Raw genomic sequence first — 5,265 nt, 5'->3', positions numbered from 1 at the left:
CCCATCCTGGTTCCAGTACCGTCAGCTGGTTCCGGGCAGAGCCTTTGGCTTAGGTGCCTCCCTCTGGGTATCTGAGTTCCACCAACGTCAGGTGGTCCTTGGTAGTGCTTTCAGCACGGGTACCTCCTGCTTAGTAACCGGGTTCCAGTAACGTCAGCTGGTCCTCGGTCGTTCCATTGGCTCTTGGACCTTCGGGTAGCCATCTGAGCTCCAGTTCCATCAGCTGGTTCTCGGCATTCTCTCAGCCTTCTTGTACCTTCTGCTGCATTTCCAAGTTCAAGAGACTAAACACGATGACCCGGAAGACCACCCCTAAGATGACGACGACACCAGAGACGACAACCACCGTGATGACGACGACCCTGGAGACGATGACCCTGAAGACCACCCCGATGACGACGACCCCGGAGACGACCCCGATGACGACGACCCCGGAGACGACGACCCTGGAGACGACGACGACCTGGAAGACCGAGAAGCAGAAGAACAAGAGGCTGCAGAACAAAGAGCAGAAGGACATTAAGCATAACACAAAATATCAGAGCAAAAAATATTATGTAAATTATAAGCAGAAGAAGACTAAGCAGTGTATGGGGGTGAGTCCGTTCCTCCTCGTGGTGCCCCTGGATAAAGCCTGATGCTGCAGGCCAAACTGAACGCGGACAAATGTAACTGTTTTGTGACAGGCAGAACGGAAGGTGTAATCTTCAAACTTTTATAGATAACAACTACGGGAATGCCTGTCACAAATAAGAATATGATGAAGAAGTAGAATATGATGAAGATAATAGTAAAATAAAAAGAATATGAACAATGTAACCCAAAAAATAATAGGTAGAAGATGAAGAAGAAGATGAAGAAGGTGAAGAAGTTGATGTCAAAGAAGCTGATGATGAGGATAATGAAGAAGAAAGCGTGGGAGAAGTAAAAAAGAAGGTGAAGGGCGTGGAAGTAGTGAAACATCAATATCTGACATAAAAAAAAAAAATAACATAGTCAAATTCTTTCTAACGCCGAACGTCATAAAAAAAAAAAAAAAATCCTGCTATTCTATTAGATTGGGCTAAACCTCTGTGCCTTTAATGTCTCCGCCACGTCCCCCAATACATCCTACATTATTCTTAGTTGTTTTCCTTCATGTAGAATGAACCTACAAGTGTATAAAGGGTTTATTTTAATTCCGATATTTTCGTCCCATTGACTTGCATTGGGATCGGGTATCGGTATCGGATTGGATTCCGATACTGTGACGGTATCGGCCGATACTTTCCGATTCCGATACTTTCCGATATCGGAAAGTATCGCTCAACACTACTCTTTGCTTAAACATCCAAATTAGGGCCAGACTAGAAACCATCACGGGTAGTAACCAAGGCCAAAAAACCCCCCAAAAATAGTAACCACCAGTGAAAACAATACCAATGAAGTATAATCCTGGGGATAAATTGAGGAATATGTAAATCATCAGGCCTGGTGTCAGGCCCATGAGGGAGTAGATACAGACCCCAGGGTAATGAAAAAATAAATAAAAGAGAAGAAAATGCATGATGTCCAAACGGGGCAATGTCGTTGTAAATGTTCCCAGAGCACCCATGGTGTCTCCACTTCATCCAGTATGACCCAAAGTCAGGTATATAAGTCCAATAAAATGTTATCCCAGAAAACTTGAAAATAACAATTCCTCATTTAGCCCGATAGGGGAAAGGCTCCGTAAGTTGAAGATCCATCGGGATTCGATTTGGAGTAACCGTTTCTTATGGTCGCCACCCCTAGTGCTGGGAAAGATTTTCTGCAAACCAAAAAATGAGATATGAGCAGAGGAACCGCCATGGACAGTTAGAAAATGCGAGGCAATTGGGGATAACGTCCTGCCTTTTTTTGTGTCAGATGCCGCCAGGTGTATTGTGGACAGGTGTTTCTGGGCCCTCTTTCTAAGTTCCTGGGAAGTCTGGCCCACATACACCTTTTTACAAGGGCAGATGATAGCATAAATCACATTGACCGTACGGCAATTGATATACGACAATAGTCGATATGATTTTGAATCCAGTGGATTAATAAAATAATCTTTGGTGGCTGGGACATGTTGACAAACATTACAACCCCCACAGGGGAATGATCCCCTCAAACGTATGCCACGGTTCAAGTGAGTGGTGGGACATGAAAAATGGCTTCTAGTCAAGATGTCACCAAGATTAGGGGCCCTCTTGGCTGTTAAGGCAGGACAGGGGGTGACCAAGGAAGAAGTTTGTGTATCAGTGGTGAGAATGTCCCAATGGGATGTTAGGACATTCCTAACCTGATTCCACCGATCATTGAAGTCCGTAATAAACCGGACACTCTTGTCCTGGTGATGGACATTGGGGGAGATTAGCAGGTCTTGATTCGTGCTCTTGGCTCTCTGATAAGCACGAGAAATGACTTTTTGCGGGTAACCCCGCTGCCTAAATCTTGAGGTAAGGGCCTTAGATTGTATGAAGAAATCCTCATCAAGAGTACAGTTACGGCGGGCCCTTAAGAATTGGCCGGTTGGGATACCTTTTCTGGTATGTAAAGGGTGAAAGCTATCGTACCTGAGCAGGCTGTTTGTTGCGGTGGATTTGCGGTACAGATCCGTCACCAAATGTTTATCCCGAATATGGATTTTTAGGTCCAAAAAGGTCACTGAATCAGAGGAGAGAGAATGTGTGAGAAAGATGTTTAAATTATTATTGTTCAATTCCCTCAGGAAGTCAAGGCACTCCTGCTCTGTACCTGTCCATAAGAAAAGTACGTCGTCGATAAAGCGATACCAATATCGGACACATCTCTTAAAAGATTCAGAACAGTAAACGATGGTTTCTTCCCACCAGCCTAAAAAAACTTTAGCATACGCCGGTGCACATCGCGCCCCCATGGCCACACCAGATACCTGCCGAAAGAAAGTACGATCAAACAGAAAATAATTGTGGTGTAAAATAAAGTGAAGTAAATCAATCAAAAAGGAGTCATGGAGACGATCAAAATTGTCCTGTTTGCTAAGGGAGTGGCCTACTGCATGTATTCCATCAAGATGGTTAATGTTTGAATACAGCGATTCGACATCGCAGGTTACCAGAAGCGTATTATCTGGGCAAACCATATCACGGCACATGCTGATAAAATGCGCCGAATCCCTAATGTAGGATGGTAAAGACGTGGCCAGGGGTTGCAGAAAGAAGTCTACATAGACATTAGCTTTTTCACAAAGACTCCCTATACTGGACACAATGGGGCGTCCAGGGGGTGCGGTTAGACACTTGTGCACTTTAGGGAGTAAGTAAAATGTAGGGATGACCGGAAACTCAACCTGTAAGTACTGTTGTGTGCTCTTGTTGATAATACCATACTCCAGAGCCCGGTTGACCAAAGAATGGTATTTGGCCGAAAATGTCTCAGTAGGGTCAGAGGGAAGCCTGGTGTAGAACCTATCGTTGTTAAGCTGTCTAGAGACTTCCGCTGTATAAAGATGAATAGGCCAGATGACCACATTCCCACCCTTATCTGCCTCCTTGATGATGAATTGTTTGTTATTTTTGAGGGAGGTGATTGCTCTCTTTTCACATGGGGTGAGATTACTAGGTACCCCAGAGGACGGAGATAAAAGCATAATATCCCTCTTTGTCAACTCAAAGAAAATTTTAACAGCAGGGACCAAAGAGAATGAGGGGGAAAAAACAGATTTGTTCTTATACGGGAAGAACCTCCTACCTGGTCCACCCTCATTTTCATGTAAGAGGTCCAAAAGATCCCGGAATGCTTGTTCTTCCACGATATCCAGATTATTTGCCATATCAGGTCTACGATGGATAACCTGCAAAACTAATTTGCGACAGAAAAGGAAGAGATCTTTAACCCCTTCCCGACCCATGACGCCACATAGGCGTCATGAAAACCCGTGCCAATCCGACCCATGACGCCTATGTGGCGTCATGGAATGATCGCGTCCCTGCAGATCGGGTGAAGGGGTTAACTCCTATTTTACCCGATCTGCAGGGAGAGGGGGAGTGGTACTTCAGCCCAGGGGGGGTGGCTTCACCCCCCCGTGGCTACGATCGCTCTGATTGGCTGTTGAAAGTGAAACTGCCAATCAGAGCGATTTGTAATATTTCACCTAAAAAACTGGTGAAATATTACAATCCAGCCATGGCCGATGCTGCAATATCATCGGCCATGGCTGGAAACACTAATGTGACCCCCCCCCCACCCCACCGATCGCCCCCCCAGTGCTCCGTTATAGGGTCCGGTCCCCTCCGTCCGCCTGCCGGCTCCCCCGTCCTGCTGTCCGCTCCCCCGTCCTCCTGCCCGCTCCCCCCTGCTCCTATGTCACCCCCCCGTGCTCCGACGCCCCCCCCGTGCCCCGATCTCCCCCCCCTTATACTTACCGAGGCTCCCGGACCCCGTCCGCCTCCATCATGGGCGCCGCCATCTTCCAAAATGGCGGGCGCATGCTCAGTGCGCCCGCCGGCCGGCAGATTCATTAGAGGTACATTTTGATCGCTGTGGTAGGTTCTATCACAGCGATCAAAATAAAAAAATAATAAATAAACCCCCCCCTTTATCACCCCCATAGGTAGGGACAATAATAAAATAAAGAAAATATTTTTTTTTCTTTTTCCACTAGGGTTAGGGTTAGAACTAGGGTTAGAACTAGGGGTAGGGTTAGGGGTAGGGTTAGGGTTACGGGTAGGGTTAGGGTTAGGGGTAGGGTTATGGCATGTGCACACAGAGCGGATCGGCCGCGGATCCGCAGCGGATCGGCCGCGGATCCGCAGCGGATCGGCAGCGGATCGGCAGCGGATCCGCCGCGGATCGGCCGCGGATCCGCCGCGGATCGGCCGCGGATCGGCCGCGGATCCGCAGCGGATCGGCAGCGGATTGGCAGCGGATCCGCAGCGTATCGGCAGCGGATCCGCAGCGGATCGGCAGCGGATCGGCAGCGGATCGGCAGCGGATCCGCAGCGGATTGGCAGCGGATCCGCAGCGGATCGGCAGCGGATCCGCAGCGGATCCGCAGCGGATCGGCCGCGGATCCGCAGCGGATCCGCAGCGGATTGGCCGCGGATCCGCAGCGGATTGGCCGCTGCGAATTCGAAGCAGTTTTCCATCAGGTTTACAGTACCATGTACACCTAAGGAAAACCAAATCCGCTGTGCCCATGGTGCGGAAAATTCCGTGCAGAAACGCTGCGTTGTATTTTCCGCAGCATGTCAATTCTTTGTGCGGATTCCGCAGCGTTTTACACCT

This window comes from Ranitomeya variabilis, chromosome 1 (genome assembly GCF_051348905.1).
Source record: "Ranitomeya variabilis isolate aRanVar5 chromosome 1, aRanVar5.hap1, whole genome shotgun sequence".
Classification (NCBI taxonomy): Eukaryota; Metazoa; Chordata; class Amphibia; order Anura; family Dendrobatidae; genus Ranitomeya; species Ranitomeya variabilis.
Note: the sequence above shows the minus strand (reverse complement) of the source record.